This window comes from Ursus arctos, unplaced genomic scaffold (assembly GCF_023065955.2).
Source record: "Ursus arctos isolate Adak ecotype North America unplaced genomic scaffold, UrsArc2.0 scaffold_2, whole genome shotgun sequence".
Lineage (NCBI taxonomy): Eukaryota > Metazoa > Chordata > Mammalia > Carnivora > Ursidae > Ursus > Ursus arctos.
The window spans coordinates 24,443,611-24,450,769 of record NW_026622874.1 but is presented as its reverse complement, the minus strand read 5'-3'; the positions used below and the strand labels follow the sequence as shown (position 1 = coordinate 24,450,769).

Sequence of the window (7,159 nt, the reverse complement as noted above, 5' to 3'; positions counted from 1 at the left end):
CTCAAAGCAGAGGACCTAGGCAAGGGGAATCCAGGAAGAGATCCAGGGAAAACAGCACAGAGAGAAGGGCTTTGAGCCAAGGTCAGGAGGTGGATCCTGGAGAAGTTTTCTGAGGTGGAGATAAGTATCGTAGCTGCTGCTTACTGGGAACCCGTGACCTAGGGCTGGGTGAGGTCACCACATGGCTCAGCCTGGACCTCCCGGTTTACCTGCCTGAGCTCGAGGAATGTGTGTGCTGTCGTCCTTGCGCTGCCTCACCCTCAGACAAAGGATCTGGCTGAAAAAACAATGCAGGTAAATAAGAGCCTGAAGCAGAACTCCGGACACTAGGCAAGAAGACTGTGGAGACACGTCGTCTCTCAATATCCAAGCTCACGCTGCTTCGGGAAGTTGATCTTGCTGACTGATTGAGATTACCTAGCTCAGCTCCCACCACACACTACTCTTGGCTGTTTCTAAATTACAAGAACTGGTCTTTGGCCAGCAGTCGTGAGCTGGCCAAGGAGGGCTGCATCCCAGGAGGGCTCAGACTGGCAAGGCCCTTCCGGGGGGGGCCAGAATCCAAGTCACTTCTCTGCGCTCGTACGTAGCTTCTTGCTGACTTCTGTCCTTCGTGGTCCAGGCACCTTTCATTCCCAGCCCTGTTTTGAGTTCGACTGACCCCTCCTCCCCATGGAGAAGCCAGGCGATGGAACCACAGAGGCCCTCGGGACGTGTCTAGTCCAGTTCTTCTCAAACCTGCTTATCATCAATGTCTTAAAAACAGATTGCTGTGCCTCAAGAGGGACTTACTGAATAAGAATTTCTGGGGGCTGTGCCCCCACTGACCTGCTGTATTTCTCATCCAAACTGACTAAGGAGAATCCACCTTCTGTATATGGAATTCACAGCTCCCTTTCCTGCCTACAAATGCTTAATGGGATTCTGATTCGGTGCACTTGTCGTGCATAGGCACAATCATAGCCATGACTGCTCTTTGGTGAGCCAACAGTCATTTGTCTCTCGACCTCCTAAATCGTGGTTCTTCATATCAACTTTACAGTAGAAAAGCAATTAAAAGCACTTAACCACCCAGCTGTTGTGTCTGTCTCTAAGACAGAATCTTAAGAGGCGGTAACGAGTAAGGGGAAGGAGACTGAAGTTTGAACCAGAAGGTCCAGGTTTTGAGCCCACGTTTTCTCCATTACTACCAGGAAAACCCTGGGCCAATTCTATGACCTTCCTGAGCTATCAACTTTATCATCGTCATCCTAGAGCCAACATTTATGAGGCAATTGCTGTATGCCAGACACAATGTTAAGCACTTCACTGACAGCATTGGCTTTAATGTTTCCCAAACACCATTCCACAGAAGAGAAAATGGAGTTTCAGATATAGTCAGCCACTCTGGCCACGTGATCGTAGGGACGTCTACCCTGGGTACCGCTCTGATTTGTTGTAAAAGTATTGAGAGACAACGATGTCCTAGTTGTACTGTGTACAACTGTCAGTTACCATAGTTGAGAGGTTCTCTTACTTGTCTTGCTGCTCTGTTACCCAACACCGTACCTAGCACATTAGGAGACACTAAAAAATGAATGAATGATTAAAAAATAAATTAACATTTCAAGAACGCCCTATATAAATGTAGGCCCTATGGATCCACCTACGCCATCAGCATGACGAAGGCTCCGGAGATACCTGAGTGCTATACCCACCACGGGCGCTGGGTCCTGAGGGTGCCTGGCAGGCAGTTCTACTTACACGAGCTCTTTTTTTTTTTTTAAAGATTTTATTTATTTATTTGACAGAGAGAGAGACAGCCAGCGAGAGAGGGAACACAAGCAGGGGGAGTGGGAGAGGAAGAAGCAGGCTCCCAGCACAGGAGCCTGATGTGGGGCTTGATCCCAGAACACCGGGATCACGCCCTGAGCCGAAGGCAGACACTTAACGACTGCGCCACCCGGGTGCCCCCTTACACAAGCTCTTGCTAGGCCTCCTTGGAGAAACAATAACTAGACATCTGGGGAGTGTGTCTGCTCATGAATCTGAGCCGCCTCTGCGGACTTTTAACTTGCTCACTTGAACTAATGCCATGTAGCAGGCCCCTGATTAGAGCCCCAACACCCAGGCCTTGTGCTTCTTCATAATCTCCCCCAGATCTCACATGGCCTCCTCAGGCCCAACCCCTCGCCTCTCTCTGGCTCTTGCTTTGCTCTATGGCCTTGGCCTGACCCTGGCACTCTGGTCCCAGCCTTGACCATCCTCCTGTTTTGCAAAGGGCATTTACCCTTTCGAGTGCATCCAAGGCTGTTGTGCTGAACAAATCCCTTCTCACTCCAGCTTGGCCTCCACGTTCATCGCCCATAAGGCCAATTTTCCCACGGTGCTTGGCCGGGCTCTGTGGATCAGTGTCACACGCCAGACCGAGCCTCCTGGTCAAAACCAGGGAGAAGTCTCTCACCCGCATTCCCAGGGAGGGCTTCCAGGAGGACAGGGAACTCACCCGTGACTGGACAGAGCTGCTGTTCCCAGTCTTAGTCCCCAGATGGGGACAAGACTGGGTATTGGTGGGAGGGACAAATTCGAATGAGATATAATTTTGTGCCACGCTCCCAGAGTCAAACCAAACTCTCAGAAACACGTGCCGTATTCCAAACCCTTCTGAGGAGAGGGAGAGGAAGATCCTCTAGAAAACTGAAAAAGATTCAAATGAAAAAGTTGGTCTACTGGCAAAAAGTTGTAACAAAGGGAACAAGATCTCCCTAACTGGGGGGGCCCCGTGAAAATAACTAACTGGAGCCCAGTTAGTGAGCTGAAGCAGCAGAGAACTGGCCAAGCCTGTGGAAAACAGGGGAAGAGTGATCATAATGTGCGGATAACTGGCAGAGCTGAAGGACAGGTGGACCTCGCAAAGCTGGGCTAGGCGACACTGATTCAGCGGCTGTAACTCATAAATTCCGGCCAAAGTAGCCGTGGGTTCGCAGCGGCGGCCGCCAGGTGGCGCTAGAGTAGAGGCTGCGGGCGAGCAGCCGCGGCTCAGCAGGTGGGGGGAGCCCCCTACCTCAGCAAGAATGGGGGATGTGAGGGGCTGAGGGTCAGCAGTTGCATAGGTGGTGGTTCAGAGGTGAGATGTGAAGACACTGGGGTTCTCACACCCTTGCCTGAGCTGGAAGCTAAAGGGGTGCATGTTCCCCTGGTTTCCTAGTGACAACATTCCCAGCTGACCTCTCATTACCATTTCAAACAAACCGCACTGTTGTGAAATTGGGCAACTCTGGGGGTCCCTAACCTGGGGAAGAAAGGCCATTTGGTTCCGGGTTTCCAATCCAGTGGGAATGCCATCCTGTGACCCCTAACTCGACGGAGTATGTAGTAAGAGCCTTGCATAGAGCCCTGCAACCAGTAAATGCCCAGTAAACGTGAGTTCTCCTTCCTCAGGGAGCCACGTTGGACAGCTTGGCTCCAGCCTCCAAGGGGCTGATCTATGTCCCTCAGAACTGAAGTGCTACTGGCCCTGTAAAGCCCTCAGCCCCTCTGGCCAGAGACCCTTTGTCGCAGCGTTTTTGTTGTTCCAGATTTCTCACTGTGAGGCCGAGGCAGCTGCCAGGGGCCACCCCAGGAGCTGGAATCTCAGCTCACAAACAGAGCATTATATACAGTCCTTCTTCTGCCCCCACCGGCCGCTTGGCCCGGTCCCACGCCCAGCGTCCCAGCTTGCTGCACACCCTGCACCCTCTGCGCCCTCCTGACCCCGCCCCCCCTTCTCCAACAACGTGTTTCTAATCTCCCCCAGAACAGTCACCACGCTCGGTTTTCCAGCCTGGCCTAATCAGCTTCGCCTCCGGGCCTCGGCTCACGCGGAGGTGATCCGATCGCAGGGAACAGGATGTCTTCCTCCCTGCCCCTGCTTGTTTTCTTCAGGGGCAGGGGCCAGCCAGCTGAGCTGGCTTTCTCCTGCTCCCGGCCTCGGCCTGCCGCCCACGTGGTCTGCCTTCCGTGGGTGCTGCGAGCAGCAGAGCTGGCCCCTGGCCGCAGGGAGTATGAGCCCGCGGGCAGGTCTGCCACGGGGAGGCAAGATTGCTCCCACGGGGAGAGTGCAGAGGGAAGGCGGGAGGGGCATGCGTGCAGACCAGTTCTGGCGAGATCTCTTAAAATGTTTTGTTCTTGCCTTGCTGCTGCTGTCCTGGAGGGGGTGGGGTGGCGGCTGCCGGAGGGGAGTTTATTTCCCCCTTCCCCGTGCTGAGCTGTTACTTCTTAGGCCAGCCAGGCCTGTCCGAACTTCTGGTTCCTCTAGGCAGTAAACACCCTGCTTCTCCAGGCCACAGATTGCTCCCTTTTCTCCTTTTCTTACAAAATGCAGTTTTGTAAACACTTAGAAAAGTGGCAATGTCAGTGATCAGGGCCGGGTTTAAATGTTAAAAAGAATCATTAAATACAACGTTTATTGAGCCTGTTCTCTTCTTCAGCTTTATTCTCTCCTTTCTTGTTCTTGGCAGCATTAGAAATCAGCTGTGGGGCAGACACTACCCGAACAATGTTGGCCCTTTCAGAGCAGTACTGAAATAAATATTTTCAATAAAAACATTAAAGAGAGTTAGCAAAGCACAAGCATGTTAATCCCTTGAAGGGGTTGGAGCCCCTTCTGGCCACATCATATTTTCCACAAAAGCTGGTCACAAGGCAACTAAGAGTGCAAGATGGGATCCTGAGGTCGGGCACGTGGGGTGGGGGGATCTTGCCCCGGTACCCCAGCCTCTGCCTGCTGTCATCTGCCACTTGATCTTGCCCAGGGAAACACCAGCCTGCTGACCAGAGACGGCTGCCGGGCATGTGTGGCGCTCCGAGAGCCCCAGGGCCCCGAGCCCCTTTCCAACCACGCCCCTTTCCAACCACGTCCACGTTCCCCCGGGGACATGATTAAAGACTTCATCACTTTCTCTGAAGCTGATTTTCTTACCTCAACCACTTTGCTCCCGAAGAAAACTTTCTAGTTTCACTTTAAGTGCAAAATCCATATTGCTTCGGTAAATTAAAAAAAAAAAGTATAAAAATAGAGAAATGACATGAAACCATGAAAACAAAAGAATGCTATTAATTTTTAATGTCTTGCACGTAGCAGTAAGTCTAAGCAATTTATGAAAATAAGTACCTCAGTGAGAAAAAGGAAACAGTTTACATATGCTCGGCTCAGTGTCCTAAGTTTGTCGGGACTGTGATGTGCTGTGTCTAAGCACAGGGGCCGGACTGCCTGGATGAGTCCCAGCTCCCCGCTTAGGAGCCGGGAGGCCAAGGGTCAGTTTCTCCACATCTGTGTGCCCTAGTTCCGTGTTTGTCAAAAAAGCTAATAATAGCACCAGTCTCAGAGTCGCTTCTGACCACTGCATGAGTGAACACATGCAAAACAGTTATGATAGGCCCTCCCAGCACTTAGTAAGCTCTTGATGAATGTCAGCTCTAATAATAATTAGTAGTCATAGTATTAGCCTTAGCAGGATTCATGGATTTAAAATTCCTACTCACTAGAGTCTAGGGTCAGAAAGATTGAAAAAAATTATTCAACACTTTTCCCTGGTAAGATTGGTTCTACTAGGAGTCATTTCCTTACCAAAACGATGAAAGTGACTTTAGCCCAAGAAACTTCTCTTTGAACAACGCTTTTGAAGCAATTTCCAAAATCTAGTCTTGGAACATGTTGAGTTCCCTGGTAATGTTTGGAAAGTGATGGAAATGGGTTCTTCACCTACTCCCTGCTGAATTCCGGTCTAGAAAAATACTTAGAAAGATATTTTGTTTCATTTTCCAAAGATCACTATATAACATTCAAAACAAGGAGCTAGTTACTCAGATGAGTGCATAACCATATGGTTCAGATAATGACAATATTTTCTGATATTTGCAATTAGTTGAATGCTTGGGTCAGCTTAGAAGACACATTCTTGGGACCTTGGCATATTACTATCTGACACCAGCCACTACTCACTCAGTATTAACTACGTGCTATGTGGAATTAAATCATTAACTTCTCATAATAACCCAGTGGCTTAGGTCCTCTGTCCCCATTTTACAGCTGGGAAACTGAGGCTCAAAGAGGCCAAGTGATTTAAGATTGCATCGTTCGTGCGGGTTCAAGACTGGAACTCCAGGCTGCTGTGCAGAGCCCGAGGCCTGCGCAGTGAGAAAAAGTTAAGAGCATCTCTGCACGCCCCTGCCTCTGTGGGATGTAATCCACGCCACAGCTCTGCTTTAGCTAATTCACAGAGCCTGGGCCTCAGAGCCGGGCACCCGGCTGGGATGTTCTGCCCCTTGTGGATTCCCGCTGGTCTAGCCCTATCTGGAAATTCAGATGGTGAGCAGTGAAGCCTTGGACATGGGTGTGTGTAACCATAGTGTAGGGGTAACCCGTGGACCCACAGCCTGAAAAGAAACCGTAGGGCCCTCTCCTTGGCTGGGAAGTGCTGGCTACTCCTCTCGCTCCCTCCCCGCCTTCTGGCCCCCCTTGCTGTTACTGGGCAAACCTGCCCCTCCTTGGGTGTACCAGCACACCCGTCTCTGTTGGCCTATACGCCATGTCTGGGAAGAACTGAATGAGTACACAGTAGGTCTCTGAGGCAGGTGTATATAAATGACAAATGTATGGGGAGGCTTGACTGTAAGTTCCTTAGAGGTGAGGACTGTATCTGATTTAGCTCTATCTCACTAGAACCTAGAACAATCCGTAGCACGTAGCAGGTGTTCAGAGAGTGTCTGTTATTGAACGTTGGGCACAAAGCAACAGGAGGAAGAAGGCTAAAGAAGAAGAGCTGAGTCTGGGTTTTCTTTTTGGTGCCAACGTTTAGATGTGTTTAAAGGAAAATTCCACCAAACCCCAAATACTTCGTTGAACTTCTTCAGCAACTCAGCTCTGAGAAGATCTTATGATGTCTCATCCCCTTCCTGATCCTAGTTCATTCTGGAAGTTCTCGGGATGTTGTGGATAGTTCTAAAGGCAGAGGGGTGGCTGTTGGGAGATGCGCAGGGACGAGAGGCAGGAATGAAGAAAAATGAGGGATGATGCGAAGAAACGCAAGAGCAAGGAGATGCTTGTATTTCTTCCCAAGCACTGCCAGGCTGCCAAGAGAAACGCGAAGACCTGTCATCGGCCCCTCCCACCGTCACCGGTGCCATGGCTGGGGTGAGG

General features: G+C 50.6%; 1 long non-coding RNA gene across 1 annotated transcript; it reads right to left on the bottom strand.

Moving 5' to 3' along the window:
- Nucleotides 1-1,751: 1,751 nt before the first annotated feature.
- Nucleotides 1,752-5,282, bottom strand: LOC113262608 (uncharacterized). The gene is made up of 3 exons (XR_003318865.4): nt 5,132-5,282; nt 4,940-5,001; nt 1,752-4,539 (listed from the first exon to the last, which is right to left on the bottom strand). It is a non-coding gene; the product is annotated as an uncharacterized LOC113262608 (long non-coding RNA).
- Nucleotides 5,283-7,159: the final 1,877 nt, after the last annotated feature.